The sequence below is a fragment of the Lissotriton vulgaris genome, chromosome 5, assembly GCF_964263255.1.
Source record: "Lissotriton vulgaris chromosome 5, aLisVul1.2, whole genome shotgun sequence".
In the NCBI taxonomy this organism is placed as follows: Eukaryota; Metazoa; Chordata; class Amphibia; order Caudata; family Salamandridae; genus Lissotriton; species Lissotriton vulgaris.
In genome coordinates this window covers 1,120,006,133-1,120,021,119 of record NC_141693.1, presented here as the reverse complement: position 1 = coordinate 1,120,021,119, position 14,987 = coordinate 1,120,006,133, and positions in this window count along the sequence as shown.

The following is a 14,987-nucleotide window of genomic DNA, read 5'->3' as shown; positions in this document are numbered from 1 at the left end:
GAAAGTTAGAAGATATAATACGAGAGATGTGTTAGAGACATTTATGCAATGGGGAGAGCCAACGCAACGGTACGTCTTTGATGAGATGTGCTCGTTGTTACGTGAAGAGATAGAAGAAGACGATGTCGAATCAGATTTGGAAGATTTAATTAAGGTTCAAAAAGAGTTTGCTGCAGGAATGATAGTGGGTGATAAAATACAGGAAGCGATGGAACTTATTTTGAGTTTTAGATATGATCCATCTCTTCGTTCGCCGAGAGATTTAGAAAAAGGTAAAGTGAAGCCAAGTCGCCAATATCCTATGAGGGAGGTTCCTCCAATTTGGCGCGAAGCAGTACAACGTGATGATAATGCAGGTATTGCAGCTGCTCCAGCACAGTTCCAAAGAGTATGGATACATATTCCATGGAAGCGAGCAGAAGTGTTAGCAGTGAAACAGGCTTTGCCAGATCCACGTAAGAATCCAGCCGGATATTACAAGGAATTGACACAGACAGTTGAGGCTTGTATAATGAACTTAGCCGACATTGATATGTTGTTTGGTAATGTAGTTCCGCAACCAGTGTGGGCTAAAATTCGTAGAGAGGATCATCAGGCTGCTTTAGGTGGTGATTGGGCAGCTATCACTGCAGCAGATGCTCAACAAATAGGTGGTGCGAAACCCGAACCTTTGATTGCTAATCTGCCAGGTAGAATAATTGATTTAATGAAGCCTCTGATGCCAGCATTGCGTGTTAATTGGGACAAGTTGTCAGCGTGTAGACAGAAGAAAGACGAAAGTGTCTCCGACTTCTTCACGAGGTTCGAAGAGACTTTTGTAGATCATAGTGGTCAGGATATGAGCACTGAAGGAGGACAGAGATTGTTTGTCGATAAATTTGTGCATAATTTGTTACCTGAATTATGCAATAAATTGAAAGACTCAGAAAGTGCGTGGGCTGTATCTACGACAGCGCAAATACTTGCGACTGCCCAGTACTACGAAAATAGGGATAAAGAGGAAAAGGAGAAATCAGAGAAGAAAACGAAAGATTTAAAAACTAAAGTTCTTTTGCAGCAGGCGTATCCGCCTCGTACGAATCAGACTAATACGCAGCAAAACTCATATCAAAGGACAGATTATAGTACATCAAGGCCTCAATATCAGTGGAATCAGTGCGCGTACTGTAAGAAAGAGGGTCACTATAAAAATGAATGTCCGATCTTAGCACAAAATAATGCAGCAGCAGCTCAGAGAGGTCGTGGTGGTTATACGCAGAATTCTAGAGGTCGAGGACGAGGTGCTATGCCTCCGCAAACGAATGATCGTCCTTCTAATCACTTTGATCAACGAAATGTACAGTCAGCTCAACAGAATAGATCTCAGCAATATCTTGTTGAGGACTATTGTGAAGTTGATGAGGGATTCCAACAGAATGGGTACTAGGACAGCCATGGACAGAGAGAGGGAGTAGTATCAGTTCCAGTGGATCAGAGTGGGCCTTATGTCGCAGTAGCAACATCAGGTGTAATCGAACCGTTTCTGTTGGATACTGGTGCAGCAAAAAGTTCTATCATGCATGCGAAACTCCCTGGCGCACCTTTGTCTGGCTCAACAAATGTTTCCGTAGGTTTTTCAGGCGCCCCTGTGTACAACCCGATATCTGGTCCTTTGTCTATTTCTGTTGGACCGTGTCAATTGAAAGCACCCCTGATTTTGACGACAGGTTGTAATGAAAATCTGCTTGGTTTAGATTTGTTAAAACGATTATATGCGACATTGTACTGTTCTCCGGAAGGAGTACAGCTTACTTTGGGTAAAAATATCACCTCTCCGATGTACTTGTCAATGGACGCACTCCCGCCGGAGCTACGTTCACTCCCTGATTCTCTTTGGGCGACTGGTCCCAATGATGTAGGTCTACTAGAAATTCCACCGTATGTAGTAACTTTGAAAGCGAATGTAAAATTTCCAAGAATTCCTCAATATAAAATATCGAGTGAAGGTGAGCGTGCACTCTTATTGATTGTGCAAGATTTGATTAAGAAAGGTGTGGTTGAAGAAACGCGAGGAAATGTCTGTAACAGTCCTGTATTACCGATCTTGAAACGAACTGATCCTACAAAGCCTCCAGTCTATAGGTTTGTCATAGACCTTAGAGAAGTTAATAAGATTGTAATTCCGCAGTTTCCTGTAGTGCCAGACATTACTGCCTTATTAACATTGATTCCTGCCACAGCTACGTGGTTCTCAGTTATAGACCTCAAGAATGCATTTTTCAGCATTCCGATAGCTGAAGAAAGTAGGGATATTTTCGGCTTCTGTTTAGGAGGTCGAAGCTTCAGATTTAAACGCGCTCCACAAGGCTACTGTGAAAGTCCATCCATTTACAGTCAAGCTTTAAAAAGTCAGCTAGATTCTTTTGTCCTTCCTCCAAGTTCTGCCCTAGTACAGTACGTAGACGATCTTTTAGTGGCTGCCGATGACAAGGAAACTTGCAAAGCAGCTACAATTTCACTATTGCATCATTTGTCTAATTTGAATCATAAGGTGTCACCTTCCAAAATGCAATACTGCTGCCAAGAAGTAACCTACCTAGGTCACCTCTTATCAAAGGAGGGAAGGAAGTTGACCCCAGAAAGAATAAAAGCAATTACGCAAATGAGTGTTCCACGCACACAGAGGGAAGTACGTGCCTTTCTAGGTATTACCTCCTACTGTAGGCAGTGGATTCCAAATTTTTCACTTTTAGCGAAACCATTGGTAGCTTTGACTGGGAAAAATGTTCCGAGTCCGGTGCCATGGTCTGATGAATGTCAAGAGAGTTTTATTGAGTTACGAAAAGCACTGTGTTCAGCTCCTGTATTGGGTACACCTGATTATAGCAAGCCATTCACGCTCTACGTTCACGAAAGAGAAGGTTGCGCGTTGAGTGTTCTGACACAGAAGTTTGGTGACAAACAACGCCCTTGTGCGTATTTCTCATCAACACTAGATCCGGTAGCTAGAGCATTGCCTAGTTGTTTGAGGGCTACAGCGGCAGCTGCAGCTTCCATTCGACAATCTGCTGGTTTGGTGATGAACAATATGCTAGTGGTCATGGTTCCTCATGCAGTGGATACACTCATGAACCGAACGAAGACACAACACCTTACTAGTGCGAGATTATCTGGTTACGAGTTGACGTTATTAGCGAGTCATATTCAGATCAAAAGATGCAATGTATTGAATCCAGCAACATTGTTGCCGACTGATCAAGAGTCGAGTGATTCTGAGCCACATGACTGTCATTTTAAAACGGAGGAAGAGACAAAAGGTCGCATCGACTTGAGGGATACTCCTCTATCAGACCCGGATGGTACGCTGTATGTGGACGGGTCATGTTTTAAATTGGAGAATGGTGATGTGACTGCTGCCTACGCGGTAACGACTTTGAAGACGATTGTGGAGACTGCAAGAGTGAGTCAGAATTCTGCCCAAGCTGCAGAATTAATAGCTCTTACGAGAGCGTGTGTTTTAGCTGAGGGAAAGAGAGTGAATGTGTTTACAGATAGTCAGTACGCATTTGGCGTGGCCCATAGTTTTGGCCGTTTGTGGAGAGAAAGGGGTTTCATTACGTCCCATGGGACTAAGATTCAGCATGGTCAGCTAGTTAACGACTTGTTGGAATCTCTAACCTTACCGACTGAAGTTGCGATTGTGAAGTGCAGTGCTCATAAAGCAATCACAGATGATGTTGGTCGTGGAAATGCCTTTGCTGATGAAACCGCTAAACAAACAGCTAGAGACATGATGAGTAGAATGTATGTTGCTACGTCTGCAAGATGGATTGCTGAGTCTGGAATGTGTGAGGACACAATGGAAAGTGTGAAAGAGATTCAGAAAGAAGCGACTGAGGAAGAGAAACGCGTATGGAGAGAAAGTACGGGCAAATTGGACTCGAATGGATGTTGGATCGATTTGACAGAACAGCAGCGTTGGATGTTGCCTGATGCGTATGTGCTTGCAGTAGTGACGATGGCGCATGGAGTGGCGCACATAAGTTCTAAAGGGATATGTAAGATGTTGGCTCCGGTCTGGAAGAATGAGGGAATCAGTAAGTGTGCAGAGAGAGTGGTGAAAAATTGTATGGTGTGCTTGATGCATAATCCTGGCAAGGGAACTCCAACTCCAGCTGGTCATTTTGCTCCTCCTTCCTGTCCTTTTGAAGTAATTCAGTTAGACTTCATTCACATGGAACGCTGCAACAATTTAAAATACGTCCTGGTGGTAGTTTGTGCTTTTTCCAGGTGGATAGAAGCATACCCACTAAAGGACAACACTGCTCTATCTACTGCCAAAATTCTTCTAAAAGAATTTTTCCCTAGGTACGGAATGCCACGGATTGTATGGTCAGATAACGGAAGTGAGTTTATAGGGAAAGTTATGCAGAGTGTGTGTGCTGGTCTAGGATTGAAACAAAAATTTCATAGTGCAAACCATCCCCAGTCTGCTGGTTTAGTCGAGGGTTACAATGGCACCCTCAAGCTTAAAATAGCCAAAATACAAGCATCCACAGGTTTGGCTTGGCCAGACGCACTTCCCTTGGCTTTGTTATCAACGAGAGCAACAGTGCATTCTAGAATAGGGCTTTCTCCATATGAGATTGTGTTTGGCCGCCCAGCAAATATCTGGGGTGTGCCAAGGCCTAAAAGGTTTTACTCCATTGAATATCCTATGTTGATAGACTACCTTTACGACTTGACTGCTAAATTAAGTCTTATTCATCAACAGGTCTTTGATGCTTTACCAAAGCCTCCGGAGAGTCCAGGGCATCAACTGAAACCGGGTGACTTCATTGTGGTCCGGAACTTCGCGAGGACAAAGAATCTCCAGCCTCGCTACATCGGCCCCTTCCAAGTCCTGCTGACGACGAGGACAGCTGTACGTGTTGCTGGCCGCCAGCACTGGATCCACGCTTCTCACGTAAAGCGTGTTCCACTGCCGCTGCCCTATGACGACTGGGTGAAGAAGGGAATTGGTGCCTCCGAATCTGAAATAACTCCGAAATTTGTCCCTTTCAGCGATGCCGATTTGATTACTGACACTTTGAAACTTGACTCTCCTCCTGAAAAGACTGCTTTGAACATTGAACATTTGTCTCCAGCATCAAAAGAAACTTTGCCATCTGCGAACTTAAACTCTACAACAACTGCTAGTGATACACTATTTTCCGATCAAACAGTACCAGCGAAGAAGAGATACAACCTTAGAAGCCATAAAACGGACAAATAAAGCAGGCAACTGCATATTGTAATTTTGATATATATATATTGAATTTTTTTTTTTTTTCAGCCAGGAAGTTTGCTATTGTTTATTGTTTTTTTAATTGCCTTGCCGTCTGGGTAGCCGTAGGGTCGTGGCTGTGTGCCTAATTTGAATTTGCAGGGGTCTGACACAAGGTCGATCTTTCTGTTAGTTTTGGGAACTCCCAGGGCTGACAGAGGCATTTTCATCTACGCACACATCATCAGTGGTCGCGAGCGGATTGTAGAAGATGGAACTTCCTGCGCTGCAACGAGAAAATGTGATTTACGTTCGCAGAAACAGACTTAATAGAATTCTTCACAGCAAATGTTTCTTGATGCAATGTGCCATTACATTTTTGATTGTTTTAGCAACATTGGTGGGTGGAATTGTCTTTAGCATAAATTTGATTTTTGTGCCAGTTTCTACAGTGCCTCCCCTTGATCCAGCTACTTCTACTGTTTCTTCTATACACTCTTTTCACTCATTTCCAGAACATGAGCAAGCCCGACGCTCAGAATTCATTAATAACACTTTTGTACAGCTCTTGCATCAACACCAACTGGTAGTTAACACTACAGACTGCTGGGTGTGTGGCTTGATACCTCACACTATGGATAAAGGTATTCCCTATTTGGTTTTGCCTTACAGCTATAATGGATCATTTCAGGCCTTCCAAACCATCTTTGCCTATGCCCTTGAAACCTATCCTCCACGTCCACCACGTTCCACTAAATATAACTCTGCCAACAAAGCCTTAGTCCAGGGAATTATTGACATGGTCAAGGACGTCAATAATACTCCATCTTACCCTAGAGACGAATTGCGAGTATATTTAAGTTGGAATACTTCAGAGTATCGCCTTAGTTTAGGAGAAAGCAAGCGTAAAAGCTCAACTCCAATCTGGGTCGTACCTCACCGAGGTCAGGTCTGTTTGCAAGGTAATGGGAGAAATCCGAGAGCTCAGCTAGGGAGGAGTGAGTGCGTAGAGACTTATGTGTTTCCGGCTAACTCCTCCCCTGCCTTCCTCACTGCTAGGGGTACCTACTTCATTTGTCGAGACAGAGCTTATACATGGTTGCCTGCCGACTTCTCAGGATCATGTTATATTGCTCGATTGTTGCCTTCAACATACACTGCTTCACCGGATTACCACAGAACAAGAGTAGCAAGAGGTGTTTTCAGCAAGGAAGATACCGCTGGCCAGGAAGCTGGAGACTTCTTCAAAGGCTTCCTTCCGTTCTGGGGGCCTATGGCCAATAGTAGAAACATACGTCAGCTAACACGGGTAGTTGAATCTACTATTACCGAAACTGCTGGTGCCCTTAGCAATCTGACAGCTGAGCTTCAGGCGGATAGGCTCATGACATTGCAGAACCGTATGGTTCTAGATGTTATACTTGCAGATCGAGGTGGGGTATGCAGAATGATCCAATCGAGCTGCTGTGTCTTTATTCCTAATAATGCTCCAACAGTTTACGAGGCGATCTCTAAGTTGCACAAGATTTCGGACTCCATACATGTAGACAAGGGAAACTGGTCCTTCATGGAGTGGGTTTGGACTCTGATCTCAGCGTGGGGATGGAAGATTCTAATGGTCATTGGTGTCATCTTAGTATTCCTGCTCTCATGTTGTCTGATTATCCAGTGTGGTCCTGCTCTGTGTAGTCTTTGTGCTGCAACTTGTCTCAGAAAACCACCTGCGTTTGGAGAAAAGACACGAGAAAGGATGATGATACAACAGCATGTCACTGACCTGATGAACATAGAACTAGATTCAGACATAGATTGAGTAATTGCCTATGTAAGGGCAAAAGGAGGGTCTGAGGTTCCGTGACGGTTCCGTGACGACTTGAACCCGTGTTATCAAGTTTGTCGGAAATACATAAAAATGATATCAGTGAACCGCAAATGATCCATTTAGTATATCCTAGTGTTTTCGCTACGCTACGAGCAAGAGCACTCCTTCCACTGACACATTTCTGATCTACCCATGGCATCCATCTTAGATCATGGCCGCCATTTTGTGGTTCCTTGCCCTCACATATGCAATAGCCTCTGATCATTTCATTCACTCCACTTTGATTAAGGACACGTAGCTTTAGCCGGAGATTCACCTCTTACGTGACACGTGCACCTTAAACCAGATCACGCTGTAGCTGCATGACTCGACAAAGGCTGCCTCCTCTGCCCGAGGCCAGTCCTGCTAAACTGGTCTTCGTGCCCATTGTACCTGATCATGATTAGGCGGCCGAAGCCGGTAGCCTTGCCCATTTACGACCCACAAACATCTCTTATCCCGCTTTTCTATCTCCTGCACCTGGCTCTGCTCCTTTCCTTCTGGGCCTTTATTAGGGGGAGGTAACGAACTTTACGATGAGGCGGTCCGGCTCCTGAATACAATATTGACAAGGGATTGTGATGGACTGGTGGGAACCCCTCTTCGTGATGTTTGGTATCAGATATTATCGACAGTTCCTGTGTAACGCCAAATATTTATTGTTTAGAGACACAAAAGGTTTGGGAATGTACCGACATGTGAAATATTTGCCTAGAGCACAATTTTTGGTATATAAGGAGCAACCCACTTTGTACAAATCGAACAGGCTCCTAGAATCTGCCCATGTGTGGTTTCTGTGACTTCTGTGTCCCTGCAGTAATAAACCTTTGGTCTTTGACGCCACCATCGAGAAGCCCGTGTTTCTGTTCATTTGTGCACCAAGGCAGGTGGGACTCCGGGGTCTTTGGGTGTTGTACCCTGACACCTCTGGACGGAACCAAAAAGTCCAGAACTCCACTATGTTATGTTTCAGGACTGGGCATTCATGTACGTAGTGACCTGGCTGCTTGCAATAATTGCATGTCCCTTTAACGGGAGCTGTAGTGTGACTTGTCTGGGTCGCACCCTTTCTGTGACCATCGGATGGGACCGTCTGAGCTACTAACATTTTCATCTTTGTGTCTTTCATGCGTTTTTGTTCCTGATCTTGTTCTTCTCTGATTCTGTTCTGATGATATTGTAACATTTGTAACATCTGGGATGGCGTATTTGCTTGCCATGTACTCTCGACCTTGTACACTCGATTTTTAACTAACGGTAAGGAATTCTCAACTAACTTTGACACAAAAAGATGCGGGTACGACTCGCTACTTGGCTGGAGGCCACTATTAATAATAAAACATTTCTCGAATCTTGAATAGAAGTCACTAGTATCTTCATCATGCTTCTGTTTACAGGACGATATTGCATCCCAATCCTCCTTTCCTGTTGTCAATAATCTGGGCAGGACCTGTACTATCAAACCTGGTAATGCTTTAGTTTTGTCCCCAAGGCCTAACCCTGGGACCCGTTTCTTTTCTTCTTCCTCGATTTCTGCCCAGGCAATCTTTGTGTCTCCCACCTCCCATTCCTTTTCCTTTAATTTCTCGAATATACCCGTAGGCAATAATACTTTCAACATTTTCATGATATCATCATACGTGTAATCCCCCATTAATAACATGTCTTTAAGCTCTCTATGAAAACCTGCAGGGTCTTTATCATGGCATGGTACTAGTTTCTTCATTTCTAACAGTTCTAATTTAGTCAGAGGCGTGTGTACATACACGCGTTTCAAAGTTTTATCCTCACCCATAACAGGGTGCACTTCTCGTAAGGGGTTCTGACTTTCAATACCACCCCCGCATTGCATGTGGTACATTTTCCTTTCTGGAGGTGGGGCGGGAACATATTCAGAGCTTACAAAGGTATCATATCTATGTCGTTGTTCTAGAATTATTTGAATTAATTTAGTGCTTAGACCTCTCCATCTATCCATCAGTAGTGCTTCTAGTGTCTCGTGTAAGGGACCTGGATCAGAATAATGTTTTCTGTATTTGATGAGAAGGTGCTGAATCATGTATACACCTGCTAATTTCTGTTCGTCGGGGGAGAGGTTCAGAAATGTCTGCGCTACTGTATCATCATTATATATGTCTGCATTTTCGGCCCATGATACAGCTGATCGGGCTAGTTCTTGTTCATCCATAGAATTGAGTACGTGGTACCCAACTCGATCTCGAAGCCTTTTATCAGTTTCCTGGAACTGATGCTCAGCAGAATTCGGATTTGTTAAGGCAGAGAAGAAAACTCTCTTGCTCTCAGGACGGACACCCTTCCTAAGGTAAGTTCCCTTACCTACATATGCTATGGTGCCTACATTTCTTTCGGGTTCTTCCTGCTCTTCTTCCTCCTCGGAGGGAGCCTCTTCTTTTTCTTTCTGATGTACGGCTATCACTGCTTTCCTAATTTTCTTGTACATAGAGTCTATGCAATTCTGTCTGTCATGTCTTCCATCAGCTATATTTTGACCCCACTTGTTCAATGCGTCTAATTCACTCTGATCTGTTCCGGGCCTGTCTCGTTCTCTTATTAGACAATTTATGAAAAATCGTAGTATCAGCGCTTGCATGCCAACTTTCTGTTTCTCCAGGGCATCCTTAATACTGTCAGGGTCCTTTCCTGTCTGAACAAACTCATATATTCTGTCTAGACGCTCCTTCATTCCTGCATAGCATAACAAGCTATCAGTAGCAGATCTTAACCGTAATGATGCCAATATCATTAAATCGTCCTTTCCGGGTACTGGATCATATCTGCAAACTGACATGTTTTCTTTTAATGCGTCAAGGCGGGATGAATTAGAGGAGTGGGGAGACCTGTACGGCAGAGGACTCTGCATATCTCTGAGATTGAATCTGTGAGTTGGTGGCGGGGTCTGAGGACCCGCAGTCGCACCTCCTGAAGCGGACGCTTGTGCATTACCTCCCTGCGGAGTCTGTATCTGAACTTGAACTTGTCGTTTAGGTGGATCAGGCAAACGTGGTTTCGGTAGGTCAGTTTTTAGTACGGGAAGCGGCGGGGCTGGCGGAACGGGAGAAGTCTGTTGCGGTACCGGCGGAACGTGACCTGGGGGTGGAGTGCCACCCCCGTCCCTGTCAGTAGGCAGGGCACGAACAGGCAGATTGGTGTAAGCTGGGGCTACATCTTCTAGGTAGGAATTTAGGAATATGTCTTTAGTAGTCTTGTGCATTACTTTAGTTGGAACTAATGGTGACGGCAAATTTTTCGGTATTTCTGAAATGGCGTCAGGTGTACCTTCGGCCAAAAGATACATGTTGTTCACTTGGCTATTTCGGATGCGATCTATTTGTTCTGATTTTACTCGAATTCCTTCAATAACTAATTCGTTTTCTTGGGCCTTTTCTGATTCTTTAAGTCTGTCTTCTCTACGAAGTGCTCTTTCAGCACGTTTATGTGATTCCTTACGCCAAAATTCTATGGCGTCTTTCTGAGATTGTCTGGCTTTCTTTTTCCGTAATGCCTCTTCTACCTTTATGATGCACTCGGCATCCCATGTTCCGTTAACTGGCCATCGGTACCTTTCCTCTAGGTGCTTGGTATAATCGGTCCACAACTCTAGATACAATATGGCGTCTATGCCATGTTTGTTATACATGAAATTACCTGGAGTGTCCCTAGGGGGGATCGGAATTTCTTCCTCTAACATCCCTTTCCTAGTTCCTATCTGCTTTAACTTGTTGAAAAACGGCATTGTGCCTACTTGATACTGAAATGCTCGATCCTTGATACTTAATTCTGAATGTAACTATTTATACAAGAAAACACAATAATGCACAAGAAAACAATCACATTCATACCACGACATTAATCACAAAAAACATTTAAAACATAGACGACTACCCCACTATACTAGATGTACTGCTCAACAGTACAGATACACTGCTGTAACAGTGCAAAAATTCGGAAATTCGGAATACTAGATATACTGCTAAACAGTACAGATACACTGCCTAAAAACAGTGCAGACCGGACTTGCGTACCCAAACCCGTCTAGATACGACCCAGCAATGGTACTCACCGGGAAGCACGGAAACAGAAGGCCTCGGAAAACTCGACTGGACTCGACTCGATACTTCGGAAAACTTCGGAAAACTTCGGGCTTTTTCGGAAAACTTCGGAAACCTGGTGGGCCTCTTGACACCTCGGACCTTGCTTCTTTCGGCTAGGCTCTGGTCGGGATCCTCCGCACTCCTCACCGCCTCGTCTGGGCACTGATCGCAGTCTTCGTCACCTCCGTGGGTCAGAGGGAGATGCAGGAAATCCTGCCGGTACGCGTATGTTCCTTCTAACTGATGGCAGGGGACAGAGCTTGCAATGCGCCAACCGGCGCGTGAGGTGGGGGAGGGGTCCCTGTTCGGGCGCCAAAATGACGTAAATAATTAATTTACTCTCTTAATTTCTATGCAGGTAAGTACTTAATCAATAATAACTCAGATCGGTGAAAAAAGACAGAGTCCGTGGTGTTAGAGTTCTAAGGGTTTTATTCCTTAAAAAGGAATGGTCATGGCCAAGATATCATGTTCTGACCACCACACAGGGTGTCAGAAGGGATAGATGAGCGCGCCCACATTTTATTAACAGTACATAGCTTATATACTTATTGTACATCATTGAAACAGTATAGAAGGCGTAACAGCTGAGAGAAGACAAGATAACAATATACACGTGGTACATGTGCGTAATCAAGAGGCGTGAACTAGAGGTGTGTTCTGGAAACGTCACTGATAGGTGTCACAAAGGGGTGGCACTAACAGAAAAAGTGGCAATGTCAGCAGAAATCGGAAGCTTGGATGCGCACGCAGCTGCATGACGTGTAATTGGAGGGGTGCAGGGGACTTGACATTTACACTGACGGAAAGAGACAAAAGTCTGGCATGTCAGATCAACTTGGGCTTCTATCATATCTGATATCTGATGTTTAGGAACTAAGCTATCTGGGCGGAAAAGGTCTCTAGAGCAGAAGCTATTCTATACTTGCTGTGAGTGCGTGTATAAGCGCCTGAGTGTCTGTATGAGAAACGTGGGGGCATGGGGCCTTCCATGGAAGCATGGCAACGAAGCTATGAATTACTTGCACAGAGACAGGTCGGCCCTTTAGCCCTGTAGCTGAGGAAGGATGTTTACTGAAGCTAGCAGGCTGGAATGTATTTTCGGGGAGGGAAACAGATAACTCGAAGGTTATAGTCAATCTTGGCAGGCAGCAGGCTGAGCCGAGCGCGAGGGGCCGCGCTGAAAGTAAGTTAGAGTTCACGAGTACGGGGGCTGCCTGGGCAGAGATTTCTCGGAGTCAGAAGCCAGAAAAGAGGCTCGGTGGCAGAGATTCAGGGCCTACTTCAGCCAGAGCTGAAAAACGTAGGAGTACACTACAAAAAGACGTTGGCATAGCATACTTAGGAACGGACCATTCGACCCATTCATGGTGGGTCTGAAAGAGGACATGTTAACGTTGGACGCAAATGTATTTGCGTCTTCATAGCTGACACAGGAGGGAAGTTACATGCACTTTAACTCGTACATGGAGTCGGTGGGGTACTCGCTAGGGAACACAACTTGACCATAAAATTTAGTTTACCTCAAAGGAATGAAAGGACCATATGGCGTTTGGCGCAGGTGCCTAAACCCCTAACATTCCAGCTAAGAAGCTTTACCACATCTGACATGATCATACATTCACACTTCCTGTCTGGCAACACGCCAGGACTCAGCACTCTTCTGTAACAACACGCTCTTTTGAATAACACAACGTAAATTCACCCAATAACAACTAAACCAAAAACCCCCCCACCCACGGAACGTATTATGCTAATATCACAGACGATTCTGCCCACCCACCGCTTGTGCCAGGACATGCACAGCATCCCACGAAGCCCAACCGTGCAACAAAAAAAGGGTTCTTATCCTATCCGCCCACCCTCTACTAATCAGAAACCCACTATCATTCTGGAATGCGTAAAATATGCATACACATATGCCAGGGATAAGTCCCCCCCCCAAAGTCCATACCAGCGTGCAAGTGTCTCTGCCCTTCCCCGCACTCAAACCTCCCATAATCCCTACAGCAAAAAACAACACCATTGCAGCGTTAACACAGTTTGTGAGGTAGTCCCGGGGGTGCCAAGCCAAAGCAAGGCCCTGCATTAAGCATTTAATCACTGTCTCGCAAAGGCAGATCTTCCTGCAAGGTCTCAAGCACAGTGTCCATCGACAGCTGCAGCACCTGATCATGCGCATCAGGGACAGCAGAGGCGGCTCCTTGAAGGAATTGGCGAAAAACCGGTCACCCGGGTCACTCACAACCACCTATACACCTTCCCAAATAACGAAGAGTCGGTCAGACAGTAGAGAATACAAACTAATTAGTTTATTGCAAATACACTGCAGCGGAGCCCAACCTGATCAGTCTCCTAAGAGGACTGCCGGGGGGTCTGTTCTCCCTCCACATGGTCACATCAGTTATACAATTCGAACACCTCTAGAGACCAGCCCAAACCAGAATTTCCTAGCTCAGGCCACGGTGAACAATGGAAGGCCATTGCGCGAGGACCATGCTATCTCAGTGTCAAGGCCATGCAGCAGCTCTCTACCATGTAAAGCCGTGAAAAATAGTACATCTAATGGTAAAAGTATACAACAATAAACAGTACATTCATTAGTACAGCGAAGCTCCAACCTTGCAAAATACGAGCCAGGGGGGTGGGGTGGCCTTCTTGCAGAGGCGAGCATTACGAGGACAGACACTCGATCTTGGTTGTGAAACAACATGGCGCTGATAAAGATGGCACCATGCATGCTAACTTAAAGAGAACAGGGGTTCAAATGTAGCAAATAGAGCACTGTAATCAAACGTATTACAGGTATTACATTTCAAATCCAACATCCCAACAAGTCAATACCCACAGTACCCTCCACAAGAGGATCGGGTTGCAATGTTCCATCCTCACCCACCGCTATCCTCCGCTGCGATATCTCCGGACTATTCTGTGATTCCGCTTTGTCTTTCTGCTGCCCCCATCGTTGCTTCTAGCCCCTCGCTTCTCCAGGCGGCAGACCATCACCGCGGATCTCCAGCCCCTCCCAGACATCCTCCGGGGAATCAAAGAATTGTGCCTTACCCCCAGATGACCTTCGGCTTGGCAGGGTACAGGAGCGTTGACTGCATATTCAAGTCCCAAAGCTTGCGCTTCACTCCGAGGAAGGAGTACATACGTCTTGAACTTATTTAGTATAGTCCGGGTATATAACCACTTTATTACTGTCATACTGGGGGTTTTGATGTTACCTTGCTGCCTTCAAGATGCAGTCTCTGTCTCGATAGTTGAGAATTTTAGGTATAATAGCTCAAGATGGGGCTCCCGGGGGAGGGGTGGGGAAGGCCCTATGTACTCTCTCCCTTTCACAAATACATCTAACAGTCCCTCGGGACACAATTGGGTATGAATTCCGCACTCCAAAAACTGCTCTGGTGCACACTGTTCCGTCCTTTCAGGTATACCCAATACTTAAATATTACTCAGCCTCGCCCTCCCCTCCACTTCCTCAGCATGACTCTCCAGTGCCTTCGTGACCACAGTCATCTGCGCCACCTCCTGCTGTAAGGTGACCACTTCTCCTTTCAGGTCTGCTATATCCCCCTCAGCGCTCGTAACTTTATCAGCTACCTTTCAGAGATCCGCACGTAGTAGGTTCACATCTACAGAGACACTGTCTATTCTGTCCTCAAAAGCCTTCCTAGACCCCTGTATGACTGCCATAAGTTCCGCCCTAGCGGGCTCAGGGCTGTCCCCCTCCTAGGAGTACTTCTCAGCCCCGCCAGTCTGT